Below are 18,211 nucleotides of genomic sequence, written 5' to 3'. Positions count from 1 at the left end.
AACTGAAGTCTTGTCTAGATGATCCTGCAGTGCTTCTTTCACCAGTGCCTCCATTAATTTTCCGGGAACAGAAGTTAAACTCACAGGTCTATAATTACTTGTGTCAGCCTTTGATCCCCCTTTGTGAATTGGGGTCACATTTGCACATCTCCAGTCAATGGGTACCTCCCCTGAGTCCAAGGAAGCTCTCATAATTATGGCTAAGGGTTTGCTTACCTCCTTTGCTGCCTCCTTTAATATAACTGGATAGATCCCATCCACCCCAGGTGCCTTTCTTGTGTTTATCTTCAACAATTTCTCCTCCACTTTGCTCTCAGTTATTACAAGATTCTCTAGCTTACTGCTAGAGTTGAATACACCTCTGGCATTCCCCTCGCTGAATAACTCCTCATGTGTGAATGTCGATGCAAAATATTCATTTAGTTTGTTAGCTACCCGAGCAGGGTCAACAACAGTTGACCCATCGATCTCAAGTGGACCAATCTGATTCATCCCCTTCCTTCTAGAGTTTACATAAGTAAAGAACTCTTTGCTGTTTTTCTTCGCATCCCTTGCCAAAGATTTCTCGTAATCTGCCTTCGCCTGCCTAACCTCCTTTGTAACTTGGTTACAGATCAACTTATATCTATCATAGGCGTCCGTGTCACGTGTTAATTTGTATGTATCCCATGCATTTTTCTTCTCTGCCATATGCCTCATTAGTTCATCTGACAACCATTTAGGCCTAAACCTTGAACAATATTTCTTAGTTGGTATGTAAAGCCTAGTAGCTTCCACGATAAGTTCTTTGAATGCTTCCCATTTTGAATTTGCTGTTGGCAATATCATCAGTTGATCCCACTGTATAGAATTTAAATACTGTCTCAGTCCATTGTAGTCGCCTTTATGAAAGCAATACCCCTTCCCTTTACCCCTAATGGTAGTTACCTCTTTGAGTAACTCCCACTTCAGCACACTGTGATCACTGCCACCAAGTGGTTCATTTATCTGCAGATTCTTAATGCATGAAAAATCACTACTGATAATCAAATCAAGAGTATTACTCCCTCTAGTTGCCTCCCGAACATGCTGATGTAGAAAACAATCATCCAATAAATCCACAAAAGCCTTGCTACTGTGTGAGTGACCAGCCCCCAAATTCCAGTCAATATCTGGGAAATTAAAATCCCCCATTATAAGACTCTCTGATTTACTGGCCCACTCTATTTCTCCGAACAGTTTCTTATTATACTCATCAGAGTCATTAGGCCTATAGCACACTCCTACTCTCAATTTTGATCTCCCAATGCTTATGTCACACCAAACTGACTCGACACTGCACTGTCCAGCGATGTCGACTGGCTTCACTTCCTTGGATTTTATGTGTTTTTTAACTAATAGCATAACTCCTCCTCCCTTCCTATCCTGTCTATCCTTTCTGTAGACATTGTACTCCCCAAATTCCAGTTCTGCATTTCTTATATCTGTGTGACACCACGTCTCTGAAATCCCCACAATATCTGCCTTTGATGTTTTGAGCAATACCTCAATTCATCAAATTTATTTACTAAACTCCTAGCATTGGTGTATACACAAGTATACATGCACCTGTTCTTTTTCTTAGCTACCCTAACACAACCCATGTGTTTACTTGTACCCCAATGATTCCCAGCAGTCTCTGAAATATCCTGCATCTTATTTTCCAGGCTGCGGCTCATTCCAATAGAAGCAGTGCAAGAATCACTTTCACCTCTGCCAGTGGCTACTGTTAATCTATTAGTCCTTGTATCCCCCCAATCTAGCAGTTTTCCGACCCACCTAACATTGCCTCGATAGCATCAGCAAACATTCTTGCACACTTTCTATTTAAGTGTATCCCATCCCTGTAGAAGCAGTCTCTCCTGTTAACAAGTACAGACCAGGCTGAAAAAAATTCTACCCCTTGAGCCCTGCACATTCTTTCCAGGGCCGAATTGATTGACAGGGCTCTCATCATATACTCCCTCCTATCGTGTCTGGGCAGAATTGCAGACACTTTCAATTTCAACCCTAATTCACGGCTTTTTTTCATCAGTGACCTGTACTTGTCAAGTAATTCCGCCGGTCTCCTACTCTTAATGTCATTAGTGCCAACGTGTACAACTATATCACCTTTTGTGCCCTTAAAAGATGATATCCGCTCTACAACGTCATCAACTTTTGCCCCTGGCAGACATACCCTGGTCCTATTCCACCTATCCTTTTTACAAAGCATGTTTCCCGTTTCCCTGACAATAGAGTCACCAACAACTACTAGTTCCTTTGGGACCAGCGCATTCTGCCTTGGGGGTTGCCGCTGTGTTCTGCGATGACCAAGTGCAAGCTCTGGCATTGGTGTGGGCAGCTGAGAGCTTGATGGGCCCCTCACTTGTAATCCTTCGAGGGCATCCACCCTATCCTTCAAGCTCTCATATAGGCCCATAACAACGCTGAGTTGTCGCCTTATCTCCTTACACTCCTTGCATCGCACACACACAAAGACATCCCCCATGGCAGTATCATGTCCCATACTTGACTGCTCCGCAAACATCAAGCAAATAGTGCATCTTACAAGGCTGTGATTCAGAGGACAACTGCCCCCCTCAGTTCTCCCCTGGGCCACAGCATTCCCATTAGCTTGAGCCCTTTGCTTTGCTGCTCTGGTTTGAGTCATGATTTAGATTTACTTTCAATAAAATTTCAATTTCTGTACAAAATTAAATCCTAAACTTGTATCCAAACACAGTTATAACGCTATATTTATGTTTCAGTAACGAGTGTTATCTACGGAATATTTACGTTTCAGTAACGAGTGTTATCTACGAAATATTTACGTTTCAGTAACGAGTGTTATCTGCGAAATCCCTATATATAACTTTCGTATCAAGTTATGTATTAATTATTTGTTTTTACTAATTATTTATGTTACGTAACCTAAGTGGTTATATGTATAATTAATTATGTTAAATAAAATTAATTATATTACGTTTGTAATCTAAGTCGTTATATGTATTTATTTAAACGTACAATTTAACTGCTAACGAAGTTCAACTAACGCTATCTAGTACGGTATATCGTATCACAAAGGCGGGAAAATTACGAACGGTTAGCGGAGTTGAAACACGTGGAAACCTTTACCGATACTTTTATGCAATTACAAGGCCGAGTAAAGAATATATACACCAAATTAATCAGAAAATCACAAAATAATGTTATACTACTAAATTTAAATCAAAAGTTTTAGAAAAACAATAATTTCAAATCAATAAATAAGAAAAATCCACTTAGCGGCTTTGAAAACGACCGTCTCTAGTAGCCTCGTCAGCAGACTCCCCCTAATTCCATAGATTTCTACTTAATATACGTAAAACCGTTATTTCGTTCGAATCTTGCAGCCACTGTTTTTGTACAGAGTAGTAGGAAATTCAAATTTTTTAATTGTGGTAACTGGGCAGCTCTAACGTATAATTATATAGCGTAATACGCATCACTGCATTTAGGATTCTATTATATAGCGTAGTATTGACAATTAATTAATTAAATTTATTGATCTTATTAATTTAAAATATCGTGCCCCAGACTAGAGCAGCAAAACAAAGGGCACAAAGCGACAGGGGTGCTGTGACTCGGGGGAGAACTGAGGGGGACAATTCTCCAACGCATCACAGCCTAAAAACAATGTGAACTTGTGAAATGTTTGCCGAACCCTCTGGAAAAGAACATGATCTAGCCAAGGAGGATGTCTCTGTGTGTGCCAGGTGCAGATAGTGTCTAGAAATTAGGCATCAACTCAGCGTTCTACTGGGCGTCTATGAGAGCTTGAGGTGTAGGGTAGATTCCCTCGAAGAAATTAATGAGGGGGGGCCCGTCAAGCTCTCAGCTGCCCAACTCAACGGCAACACAGCGGCAATCTCCAAGGCAGAATGCGCTGGTCCCAAAGGAACTAGTTATTGTTGGTGACTCTATTGTCAGGGAGACGGGGAATATATTGTGTAAAAAGGATAGATGGAACAGGACCAGGGTATGTTTGCCAGGGGCAAAAGTTGATGATGTTGTAAAGCATATATCATCTTTTAAGGGCACAAAGGGTGATATAGTTGTACAAGTTGGCACCAATGACATTAAGAGTAGGAGATCTGCAGATTTACGTAACAAGTACAGGTCAATGTTGCAAAAAAGCCGCGAGTTATGGTTAAATTTGAAAGTGTCTGCAATTCTGCCCAGACACGATAGGAGGGAGTACATGATAAGAGCCTTGTCAATCAATTTGGCCCTGAAGGGAATGTGCAAAGCTCAAGGGGTAGAATTTTTTTCAGCGTGGTCTGTGCTTGTTAACAGGAGAGACTGCTTCTATAGGGATGGAATACACTTAAATAGAAAGGGTGTAAGAATATTTGCTGATGCTATCGAGGCAGTGTTAGGTGGGTCGGAAAAATGCTAGCTTGGGGGGGGGGGTTGTTCAGACTAAAAGGTTAAAAGTAGCCGCAGGCAGAGGTCGCTACTTATTCTATTAGAATAAGTAGCGACCTGGAGTGAGGGGTGCTGGGGGTTTCAGGAACTGATGGCAGTCATCGGGAAACAAATGGGTATATGGGATGTGTTAGGGTAACTAATAATAAGGATACGTACATTTATACTTGCATGTACACCAATGCTAGAAGTATAGTAAATAAATTTGATGAATTTGAAGATCACCTTTACAGAAGCAAAAACCCTTAACTCAAGACATCAAAGGCGGATATTGTTGGGATAGCAGAGACGTGGTGTCACACAGATATAAGGAATGCAGAACTGGAATTTGGGGAGTACAATGTGTACAGAAAGGATAGACAGGATAGGAATGGAGGAGGTGTTATGCTGTTAATTAAGAAAAACATAAAATCAAAAGAAGTGCATCCAGTTGATACAGATGAACAGTGCACTGTTGAGTCAGTTTGGTGTGACATAAGCACTAAAAACAAGAGTAGGAGTGTGTTATAGGCCTAATGACTGGAATGAGAACAATGAACAATTGTACAGAGAAATAGAGCGGGCTAGTAAATCGGAATGTCTTAAAATGGGGGATTTTAACTTAACAGATATTGACTGGAACTTGTGGGTTGGTCACTCACACACTAGTAAGACTTTTGTGGATTTATTGGATGATTGTTTTCTGCTGCAGCATGTTCGAGAGGCAACCAGAGAGGGTAATACTCTTGATCTGGTTATCAGCAGTGATCATTCGTGTATTAATAATTTGCAGATAAAGGAACCACTAGGTGGCAGTGATCACAGTGTACTGATGTGGGATTTACTTAAAGATATAATTACCATCAGGGGTAAAGTTAAGGGTTTTTGCTTCTGTAAAGGTGATCTCAGACAATTTTTAAATTCTGTACAGTGGGATCAACTGACGATGTTAACAGTAAATTCTAAGTGGGAAGAATTCAATTAATTGTGCATGCTACTAAAAGTTTCATACCTATTAAGAAATATTGTTCAAGGTTTCGGCCTAAATAGTTATCAAATGAACTAATGAGACTCGTGACAGAGAAAAAAAATGCATGGGATGCATATAAATTGTCAAGCGACTCAGAAGCCTATGGCAGATATAAGCTAGTCTGTAATCAGGTGACAAAGGAGGTTAGGCAGGCGAAGGCAGATTACGAGAAATCTTTGGCAAAAGATGCTAAGAAAAACAGCAAGGATTTCTTTACTTATATAAACGCTAAAAGGAAAGGGATGAATCTGATTGGTCCACTTGATATCGATGGTTCGACTGTTGATGATCCTGCTCAGATAGCAAACAAACTGAATGAGTATTTTGCATCTACATTCACACATGAGGTGTTATTAAGGTTTGAAAATGGCAGAAGGTTATCAAATTGTAGCAGGGTGCTTAATGATTTTGTAATAACTGAGAGCAAAGTGGAGGAGAAATTGTGGAAGTTAAACATAAGAAAGGCACCTGGGGTGGATGGGATCTATCCAGTTATATTAAAGGAGGCGGCAAAGCAACTTAGCCATAATTATGAGAGCATCCTTGAACTCAGGGGAGGTCCCCACGGACTGGAGATGTGCAAATGTATCCCCAGTTCACAAAGGGGGATCGAAGGGTGAAACGAGTAATTACAGACCAGTTAGTTTAACTTCTGTTTCGGGTAAAATAATGGAGTCACTGGTTAAAGATGCATTGCAGGATCATTTAGACAAGACTGCAGCAATAATTCAGACAGAGCATGGGTTTGTTAAGGGAAAGTCTTGTCTGACAAATTTGATAGGATATTATGATGTGGTTACAAAGGAACTGGATGCAAAAAATAATTTTGATATCATATATTTGGATTTCAGGAAAGCTTTTGACACTGTTGCGCATGAAAGACTATTGTACAAATATTGGAGCATAATGGTATTAAGGGTAAGTTGCTACAATGGATAAAAGGATGGTTGAGTGGGAGAAGACAGAGGGTGATAATCAATGAGTGCTGCTCTTCGTTCACTAATGTTATTAGTGAAGTCCCACAGGGTTCGGTGTTGGGACCTCTGTTGTTTTGGATATTTATCAATGATATTGATGAAGGTAGATCAGGCTTAGTGCCGAAGTTTGCAGATGATACAAAGGTTGGCAGGGTTGTTAATGACAGTAATGGCAGTGTGCTACTGTAACAGGATCTAGATAATTTGGGCTGATGGACTAAGAAGTGGCAACTGAAGTTTAACCTTGACAAATGCAAAGTACTGCATATGGGTAGAAGTAACCCCAGAGAAACGTACCAACTGTGTGGTACTACACTTAAGGTGGTAGAAAATGAAAAAGACCTAGGAGTAATTGTGCAGTCAGATATGAAGTTTTCTGAGCAATGCAGACAGGCTGGCAGGGCACGGCAAGTCATCGGGTTTTGTCAATGATATAGAGGAATTTTGCTAGCAGGGAAAAGGAGGTGATTGTCCCTCTGTATAAGGCAATGGTCAGGTCACGCCTTGAGTACTGCGTACAGGTCTGGAGGCCTCATTTTAGGAAGGGTATAGATTTGCTTGAGCGTGTACAGAGAAGGGCAACAAGATTGGTGAGGGGAATGAAGGGATCTTCTTACCAAGAGAGGCTTAAGTTCTGAAAATTGCAGTGGCTGATGACTAGGCACCTGCGCGGTGATCTGATTGAGGTATACAAGGCCTTGAATGGGCTGAGCACGCTGAATTCTGATGGGATCCTTCCACTTGTTCAGATTACGAACCTAAGGGAGCATAAATTCAAATTAAGAAAAGACAGATGTAGAATAGATGTGCGGAAATTTGCCTTGAGCCAGTGGGTGGTTAATTGCAGGAACAAACTTCCATCTGTCGTTGTGGAATTTGATAGGTTAAATAAATTTAAGGAGGAACTGGACAGATATTTCGAGGGAATGGTGTGATTTTTTTTTTTTTTTTTTTTTTTGGCTGATGCTGCATAAGCTCATACACTTGCTTTCTTACATCACATGCCACTACTTCTACTTCTACTACATCAATTATAGATCACCACAAAATTAAAAAGATACTGTACACCTTTTTATAAGGAAATAAACATATAAATTTTAAAAAAATGTTTAAGTAACTTAAACCCAAATTACGTGGCACCCCGGTTGAAAACCACTGGTTTAAGGTTTACGAGATTTTCACGGTTTAAAGTTTACAAGGTCTACAATATAAATGTAAACCAGTTAACATTTTCATTGTAGCTACTAAAATACATGTAAATTACTACTTTTGGCCGCCACTATACTTATGGTATTATTAACAATAGACATATTGAAATTTTTGTGGTAGAATACGGGCACAATCTCGCAAAATATATACTGGTGTTCTCGTACGTTACCTCAGAACCACATCAATTAACACTGGAGTTGTCGCAGTGAGCATGTGGAATACAGCTGTGTTCTCGCTTAAAAGCGTCCGGAGCAATATGGCTTTAGTTGCTAATGCTCCTAAAAACCAAATAACAAAACAACAAACAGCTTAAAAGCGTCGCAATGGGTACTCGTGAGCAGTCATTAGCATGAGCTTCCCATTTAAGTGAAGAGGACATGATACCCTTTACATCGTTTTCCTTTGCTTCAGTTCATTTTTGTCGTTTTTTTTTTTTTTTCGTTTCTTTTGTTTTTTAGGAGCATTAGCAACTAAGGCCATATTGCTCCGGGATATGCGGTGGTCATTCCCTGACCTTTCTGCATCCTCCGTATTTGGTGGTGACGGGCTCGAACCCCGGTCTAATCAAGAAGCGTGTGCTACGCACTGCTGCTCCTTCCCACCTGACTACTGAGACGCCTCTCATTCATTTTTGTCGTCGAAGTTAAAATGTTTTTAGAAAATGAAAATGTAAGTCTATGAATACGCAGGTTTTGAATGAAATAAAATAAATTCTCCGATATTATAAGTAGGATTTTCCAAGTTACTTCCATTTATAATGCTAAAAAGATACCAGTAATTGCTTACATTTCTTTTATAATGCGAATTGAGAAGAATGATTTTTTAAACAAAATTTACGAAAATTTAAAATAAATATAAAAACATTAACATTTTAAAGTCTAAATGTGAATTACAACTCTTCGTCCGAAAAAATTATTTATTTATTATTTTTTCTGGTGTAGGCAAAGAGTGTTTCAATGGGAAAAGTATCCCCTAGCCTCATATGTTCCAAATACGCATACCATCGGTCCTTCCAGATTTTCTTTTTTTTTAAATGGTTACAAGAAACTTCATAATATGAATTGTTTAGTGGACCTGCCTTAGTATAATTCGATAGTATTGGGTGGAACGAGACCATAATAACGGTGATGGGGCAGTCCAATGTAGTCTACAGTTCAATAAAACAAGAATATTACTCCATACTTTATGTTCTGCAGCAAATACTTCGGAATGCAAGGCTGGAAGGAGCAAATGAACCATGTTCTTGATGAAATTGTAGAGTTCAAATGTCTAATTTTAAGTAATCAGCTAGAACTATGAACATTAATATCAGCAATGATACGAATTTACTGTTATGAAATCAAATTATTATATTCATTATAATAATGCATAATAATTCATTACATAAACCTGTATGTATGTTCTTTGATCGATTTGCGTGTCTTGCTGGATGAAAAAAAAACCATGTTATCTAGGCCTGAGACCGACTAACTCAGGCACGGAGTGAAAAAAGCCCATTAAAGTTTCTTGCGTCCTCGACGGAATTCGAACCCGGGCTTTTTCCACTCGGTGTGTGGAGGACGGTCACGATACCACTGTGCTACACGCGCAGACTCACTGTAATGGAATGAAGTCGGAGTTAGAAAAGGTGTTCTGGATGATTCGTAGAGTTGGGACAGCGAAAAAACTAATCATTTTGCCGCTACTCTGGAGCTCTGGCACCAGGATGCGGTCGCTTTCACGGTTCCATTTGAACACTGTTCATTAAGATGGAAGCAACGCTACCCCTAATGTATTACTATGTGATGTTCAGAATAATTCCTAGAATCCACAGTTGGACTTTGCGTCTCATAGCCTTAATTGCTCACACGCCATAAGAACTAAACTCACTCATTCACTCACCCTGGAATCCAGATAAAAAAGTTATAAAAATAGTTATATTTAATCAGCCGTGCGTTAGATTTTTGAAGTTCTTTATTGCTGCTGTTGCTTCATGATCGGAATGTTTTGCAACAGCCCACGTGACGGGCTTTTTAAAGTTCACCAGTATAGTCTTTCCTCATGGCCCAGCCCGGCACATGCCGGGGTTCTTCCAAAAGTAGACATTGTAGTTAATAGTTAAGCGTGCTAGTCTAGCGATCGTACGAAGGGTGGGTATTTTGACGACTGCCTTCGCAGAAATTTCAGATGATAAACTATAATTCAATCTCCGAGTCGCATCCAGTTGAACAATTAGAACACAAATGAAATAAGTAGCGCCTATGGATTTGGTTTCACTGGTGCGGGGGGGGGATCCAAAATTTTCTCTCAGAGATTCAAGATAGCATTCAACAGGGAAAAAAATAGTGACATTTATTGTTGGACATGAGGAAACGGATCCTTTGGTTCGCACTCTCAATATGATACGTGCGCCACAAGTTTCAGTGTCTGTTATTATTATAAAATAATAATAATTATATTTTATTATAAAATAATAATAATTATATTTATTGGAAATTAAAAAAAAATACAAGTGCATACATGTTAATACAGTAAAGGGCTCTTTACAAACGAAGTTACAAACATTAATCGCAAGGAAAAGGGGGGCGGAGAGAGAGAAAAAAAATTGTTTCTCAGAAAAATGACTCCTCACACAAAAAAAAAAAAAAAAAAAACACTTTGTTCCCTGCGTTCGGAACAAATGTTCTGGGTGCTGGGGCTCCGATGAGATAAAGACAACCATGTAGCGCAAGGGGTGTATATGGAATATTCCTAGCGTCTGAAATGAGCGAATCTAGGAACTTTGGAAAATCGGATCAGTAGACTTCCCCCAGATCTGTCACTGTAATAGCAGTGGCGGTTGTTCTAGAAACACTGGTCCATGTCTATCACCTCGATATGTACCTCCAGGAATTTCTCCACCGAGTTATCTCTTCCTTCCCGCCATTCCCCGTAAACTCTTATTACACTTCCTATCCCGAAGGCATTTCAGAGCATGGCATTCAAACTTCGTGCCTTCGGTCAAGGACCAATCAGTCACGGGGCGGAGTTCGTATAGTGGAGTTCTTTTGTTCTTGAGGGGAGAAATAGAGGGGGTTAGACAGGGGACGTCGAGTTGAGGTGGCTGGAAGAGATGTCAGGTCACAACTGCCTAACCATTTCATTTCAAGTCTGCTCCGCTAGCACTGCTAGGAGGAGAGCAGAAGTGGGGAATGCGCCTGTGGGCCACATTACGAGGGATACGTTAAAATCGGCGGTGCTTCCCCGAACCAACACCCTGACAAGTTCCGAGTTTATCACAGTGTCTCCATGGTCGTCACGATTTATAAATTATTGTCGCGCAGGTGCGCTCGAGGCGTGGAAAAAGTCACTATTGGTTTCCCATATAAGAGATAAACTTGTGACCTTTATTAGCCTCAGTGCGAAACTGACGAGCAGAGTCTGTCAGGTGGTCAAAGTCACGTAATACGGCTACCGACTACTGATCACATCAGGTCAACGCGTTGTATTTATATAACCTTACAGCCGCATTTCCTTCATGAATGTCGCATGTAAGCGCCGCGATAATGCCGATGATCATACCCAAAATGGAATACACATGGTTGTATATGATCATCGGCATTAATTATTATTATTATCTTTATTTTCTCCTAAGAGACACCCGCTTACAGCTATTAGCCAGGGGGTGTACATTCATATATACAAACATAAGTTATATACATAATTATCTATTTATAATTTATACAAATCATTGTATAAATTGTATAATTATACAAATTATACATTGTCTAAATTATACAAATTATACATTGTCTAAATTATACAAATTATACATTGTCTAATTAATTATATTATACATATCATTGCCTTATTTTACATGACAGGCAGATATAAAGAGAGCACAAGCATAATTTGCAATTTTACAAGGAATTAGAGAATATTCACATCTACAGCACTATTTACAGCGAGATAACAGAAAGACAAAACGTCCAATATAAACATAACAGGAGCACCAGTGGAAGCAAAAACAGTCCCGACCAGTTCATTCTTCATTTCCTGCATTCTCTTTTGTTTTCATATGTGAGCTTCACTCAACATTTATAGGTGGAGTAATGCGTATTGAAACACTTCAGTCCTGTATCTCTTCTCTGCGCAAAGCCTTTCTGGGTCTGCTTGAAGATCGTTGAACATCTTAATGGTGTTCAAAGGAAAAAATCGCCGAAGGCTTTCCAGATGCGTGAGCGCGCTACTGATTGGGGGGGATGGTGTTCTATTCGCCCACCTTTGCGTCATGTGGGGCCGAGTCACACAGTAGAGGGCTCTTTCTGGGTCTCTTGGTTTCTGATGGCACATCGCAGATCAACTTTGAGGATTTGTATGTAATTTTGAGAGATGACTGTTTCATCTCTTCGTACGAAACGATACAGTAGTCTCACGTGCTGAGGCTTGTAAAACACGTTTTTACTCAAGAGACTTTTGAAGACTGGCAGCATTGTCATAATACACATGCTTGTATATGAAACCGGTGATTTATGCAAGTCCGATATTTCGTATCGGATTTTCGAAATGCCGACGGAGTATTCGCTGAAACTAGTAATCGTAATCACTGTGGCAAACTTACAGAATCTGGCATTTACTGGGCATCACTAATGTTGAACTCTGGTCATAAAGACGTATTAGGCAAAAGCAGTGATGATCCCGCAGTGAGCTTCAGAGCTGTTTTAAATAACAATAATAAATTCTTTGTTTTGAATAAAGAAAACAGACGAGTAAAATGAAAGTGAATTATTAGTTCACCAATAACTAAAACTGTATTTTTCAATTCACACAGAATTCAGGCACCTATTTCATCTGTACATCGGATTTTTTATACCCTATTCATAAAAGTCTATGGGGTGCTGCTGGCACCACTATTTGTCTGCTTCCCTCACTTCATCGTCCGTGCACTGAGGGAGAGCAGCTCGGATTTGTTGCCATAGCGTGTTAAGCCTGTGACAAAATGATACCGCCAGCCAAATTTCTGGGTTTCTGATGGCACATCGCAGATCAACTTTGAGAATTTGTATGTAATTTTGAGAGATGACTGTTTCATCTCTTCGTACGAAACGACAGTAGTCTCACGCGCTGACGCTTGTAAAAACTAGCCCTCACCCAAATAAAACTGCTGGTGCATCAGTGATGCAACAGACCCTGTAGCTCGAAGAACAGTATTAGCATAATCTTCTCACCGCATCCTTGCACTATTTTAGCTGTGATGGTCTTTCTTTCCACTTCATGCTGCATTGCTTGCTCTGTCTTTCAAAGTGCTTGTACGTTGTTTCATCTACAGTCAATATTTAACTCCCCCTCATAACGTGCACTATTAGACAAGTGTTTTGAATGACAGTGATTCAAACCTGCGTGACTACTAAATACAGGCTGTTCTTATATTCTCTAACTTTCGTAGTCGTCCTGGAGTATAAACAGAAAATTTATTTATTATCAGTATTAATATTTTTTGTCTGTGTGGGGGGGGGAAGATTATTCTTTCTCCACCCCGAAAAATAATTAATAATGAAATTTTTAGAGCTTTATGTTCGCTAACAATTTATATTGTCAGAAAATATAAAGCTGGAAAAATTATTCAGAATAACAGCATAAACAAAATTATAATCTGCCTATAATATACTAGTGACAAATTGCAAATATGTAATTGAATTTAGAACTCAATTACAGTTTTGAATTCAGTCAAATCGAGACGGACTGGAATGCACCGGAACGCCATTCCGGTTCGTCCCTGCATCGATGATGTTCCAGCTTTTTTTTCGCCATCCAGACCGGCTCTAATGTGCACACACGCGCATTTTATATAATCTGTCAGCGGAAAAGGGAGGGAGGGGAACTTGGAACAATCATCGTATTAGGCTAATCACAGAAGGGACGGTGTAAACGGCCAATAACCGCGAATTATGATGATACCAAAATCACAAGAACAAGAAACCGTTTACGTGAGAATGAACATAACGTCCTCAACTTTTTATTTTCATTTGAGATGTCAGGGGTCATCAACACAGCTCTCAGACCGGGACAAGATATTTCTACTGTTCTAAAGTGCGCTCTTTCGCCCGAGGCAGCTATTGAGAAATGCGCCCCTTCCGTTTTCAACAGCTAACGATATTATATGAACTGACACCATTAAATGCTTTAATTCTTGGGCTCGTGGCAGACACCCTCATCTAGTGCACCCTCATCCCGGCTGTGCTAACTATGTTAGAAAGGGCAATAGCATTATAAAGAAGAAAGTCTTTCAAGTGACTACATGACGCTATAACTGAAACAAAGAAATACTGTTTTTAAATGTGTGTAATAGAATTCTCCAAGCAATCTATCCCAAGTTTCATGGGAAATCAGTTGTCTTGTAATCAGTATCAGTTTACCGACCTGTTTAAATAAATAAATAGTATTTTTTTCCTTTTATTTTAAATTCGATCGAGCCCAGATGTGTTGACATATTTTGTATGCACACATACTGATTTAATTATATATGATCAATTTTCTCTATTATATTAAAAGGTTTATGCGTACGATTTTTTTTTTTTTTTTTTTTCCTGTCAAGGTCTTGACAACTGGAGGCAGAAGGTAACTGCTAACTTGGTGCCGGATCCCCCTCTGAATTCACAGCCGTTATGTTGGGGGGGGGGGGCACTATAACACTGCCAGACCCGCTATAACTATTTTATTGTCAATAAGAGAGGGCAACTGTGCCAAGAGCTTGCATTCCACATGATGATTCACAATGTGCGTACCAAGTAAACAAAATTACATTAAATGTCTCTGCACATCCCAAGCATTCGCTCTGGCAATGAGGTCAGTGAGAGGAGGGAGGAAGACTGGAGTAATTGCTACGACCTCTCGTGTCACTTTCAGCTGATGCCTCCAGAGAGGCGGTCATTGCTTCCCTGGGCCCTATGGTTGGATCATTACTCTAGAAAAAGCATACTTTATTGCTCTTAGTCCATAAGACGGCAATAAATCTTGATATTTCAAGGTTTCCTTGCATATCTCACACATATTAACGTATTTAAATAGGCGTTTATGAAAAAATAAAGCCGTTTGACAAGGAAATAATCCAGAAATTATGTCCATAAATGACAGAAAATTACCTCAGGTTATAAAGGCCAACAATCACAGCGCAGTTCTCACGAAACTGTTGCTCTTGTTACCCTTCGTGGTGTGTGCTCGTCCATTAGCGAAACTTTTCAGCCTAATTTTGCATATCAGGCTCATAAAGTCGGCATATGTTTAACGCCAGAAAAACGTATGCACTTTCTCGTTGCCAAAAGTATTGCTTTAGTTTTGAATGCTTTGTGAGCTATTCCTTCAACCAGATCACCTCTTTAAAAAGTTGTTTTTTCATAAGGAAGAAGTTATTTGTCTAACCTTCCGTCACGAGTTTTGACTATTGCGGTACTCGATGTTTTTCTAAACGTACTGCTATCAGTCCAAGACTTCTGATCTTTAAATTATCACGTTATGAATCTCCCATTCGCTTGTAAAATAAAAAGCAAGAGTATTGGCCAAGAGAAACACACACACGGCGGAGGGTATCACTGTTTTCTCGCACCGTGCGAAAAAAGGCTTGGGTTCATATCAATCGCCCGAAGAAGATGAGAATTACTTTTCGTTTGGAAAGGAGAAACTTTGATTGGCTTTTTTCGCACCACGACCGCATTAGTCCGGTCTGCAGCAAGAGTTTCATGATTTTTTTAACATATAGCAAGCATTATGATAACTGGGAACGCCTTCCGATTAAAAAAAACGACAAACCCCTCCAGTTTGAGTGAACTTTCTTCTGCACCAACAGAAGATAACGTGTTCACCGCATGCTAACTTTTCGCTAGTAGAGTAAATGAGAGAAGTGAGGACGGTTTGATAGCTGTCCTCACTTCTCTCCACCTCACGACAGGAGTCCCACAAGGCAGAGTCTAGCCTCCTCTTCTTAGTGATTATTGTATCCCCATGACTATGCCTTAATATATACCGACGCCTCCGTAGCCAGGTGGGTAGGAGCAGCAGTGCATAACACACGCTTCTTGGTCAGACCTGGGTTTGAGCCCATGACTACCAAATACGGAGGATGTGGAAAGGTCAGGTAATGACCACCGCATATCCCCGGAGAAAATGGCCTTAGTTGCTAATTCTCCTAAAAACCAAATAACAACAACAATATATAACGATGATATAAAGTTGCTCTCCTTAATTATGCCTTCAGAAAATCCAACGGCTATAGATTCTTCAACCACCGAGAGCTTGACCGCACTTTCGACTTACTAGCAGATTTTCGGTCTTAACCGTTCTAAATCTGTAATAATGATTTATTCACTCAAACAGCGACCAACAGTGATTCAACCATCAGTTTGTGGAACTATCATCCCAGTTGTTTCCAGCCACAAGGACTCGGCGTCTATTTTGATCAGAAGTCGCGGTTTGATGTTCACACAGAATAACACCGTAAGTGATTTATCACCTTACGCTGAAGAACGAAACAACAATTTCTCTATATCAATGACGCTGCAACGACTTCCAGATACGTATCTATAAACCACCAGTTATTTTATATGCTTCTGAAATTTAGGCATCTGCTTCGCCCGCAATACCGGTGTTCACACGTGAATACTGGACCCTGAAATGGACCACTAAAAAGCATCGCAGACCTCCTCAATTGTGAGAACCACTGACATGGCTGAGCAGCTAAATGTTCAAAGGCCCACAAAGTTAATTGACATCAGACGTTTAATGACTACGGTAAAAATGCTCACAGGAGTAATAAATGTCCCAAACATCTCGAATTTCTGTCATTGGCACAACCATCCGCTAACCCCACGATAATCCTGAAGTGATCGTTTTTACCTGTTCAGGCACTTCCAAAAATACAGGCACTCCTGCGTCTTGGAATTAACCTCCATAAGATGGCTACAGCTGAGAAATATGTCGTCGCATTCTCCTAGAATGCACCGCATCTGTTCAACTGGAATAACTCTTTCCTGATCTTGTTGTGTACTTTGCCAAATTTCCAAATAATGAAATCAGCCATCCAAATCGCTATTTGTGTCGCGCTGTGATTTCGAGCTGCAACAATTGTTTTTTTTTTTTTTTTTTTTTTTTTTCATAATCTGTTGTTTCTTAGATCAAAATCCTTGGCTGATTTTGATTCACCTTCCATGCCATTCCACCAAAAATGTGCAACGATATTATTCACATCTGTACCTTTCTTTCTCTATTTTTATATCCATTTTTTGATTGGGTAACTAATAATTTCTTGTCTAACTTTCACTTTTTACCAAATTTCAATCGCATTTATCATTTTCTACCTAAATGTAAAACTCCTGACCACGTCACCGTGATGAGTTGTTGTTGTTGGGTTTTAGAAGCATCAGCGACTAAGACCCAGATTGCTCCGTGTATACTGTCTGTAAATTGCGCGTGTTCTGAGGTCGATTTTCTGTTTACTGGACGAAAAACCCAAGTTTCGAGGTGGGGAAAACCCATAAAAAATTTCTCTCATCATCAACGGGATTCAAATTCAGGTCTTTTCCACCTAGTTTGGGAAGGACGACGATCGTACCAACTGTGCTACCCACGAGGGCCAGTGATGGTATTACCACTTTTTTTTTTTTTTTTTGTCTCAGGTTTTAAATATGATTGCTTTTTTGAGCATTGCCAATGAAATGGTTTATTTTTATAAAGTTCTAAAGCTCTATCATTGTTTTCTTTTTCATACGTAGATTAAACTAATTATTAAAAGTAAGTAGTACAGTATATTTATTCCTTGCCGATCTCTGACCCAAATGAAATCAGTCATGAATGTGAGCAACCGCCCCCCCTCCCATTTTATTCATAGGGGTTGCACACATTCATTTATCATTTTGGGGAATCACGGTATCACAAAGTTTGAGAGCCTCTGGTCTGTTCCTTAAACAATTCACATTGATTCTATATTCCAAAGGCGGTCATATCATCAGCCGTTTTCAATCCACTGCAGGATGAAGGCCTCTTGCAAAGACGGTACCTTGCATTAATTCACCGAATAGTCCAATATCGTAATGTAATCCAGGATATAACAGCGCAACCCTTTCAAAAAAAAAAAAAAAAAACAAGAGGAACAAAAGTGGTTCCAACATTTGGTGGCCGCAAGCCAATCTGTAGTCAAGATGCACGTACTGTCTTCGCCAACTAGTCTGACACACGATAGCACGTGTGTCAGTTCGTGTGACTTAAATATCGCGTTTCACTTGGCTCTGTGCTTCGCGATGCCTATCTCTCCATCAAAAAGGCACGAGTAAAAGACGTTTTATGGCTGATATTAATTTTCGTCTTGTGGCCTTTGAGTATTAACTCCAGCGTACCAGAGTTCAGGAAATGCTCGTGTACACCACAGGCACAAAACTCCAAATAACAGTTTACTCGACAGTGGAAAAAACAAAATAGAAGGAAAGCCTTAATGTCCTCCCACCCCAGCCACCTCAAATAATTCTTGCTTATATGAAATTCTGTGATTAATTCTCTGTGTCAGTGGAAAAAACAAAATAGAAGGAAAGCCTTAATGTCCTCC

General features: G+C 39.8%; 1 protein-coding gene across 1 annotated transcript in view; it reads right to left on the bottom strand.

The window, feature by feature from the left end:
* LOC150084650 (papilin-like) overlaps positions 1–18,211 on the bottom strand; it is a 967,274-nt gene that overhangs the window by 919,281 nt on the left and 29,782 nt on the right. The gene's annotated exons all lie outside the window — the stretch shown is intronic.

Source organism: Mastigoproctus giganteus, chromosome 6 (assembly GCF_048544385.1).
Source record: "Mastigoproctus giganteus isolate SK-2022 chromosome 6, ASM4854438v1, whole genome shotgun sequence".
In the NCBI taxonomy this organism is placed as follows: domain Eukaryota; kingdom Metazoa; phylum Arthropoda; class Arachnida; order Uropygi; family Thelyphonidae; genus Mastigoproctus; species Mastigoproctus giganteus.
Note: the sequence above shows the minus strand (reverse complement) of the source record. Positions and strands in the feature narration are given on the sequence as shown.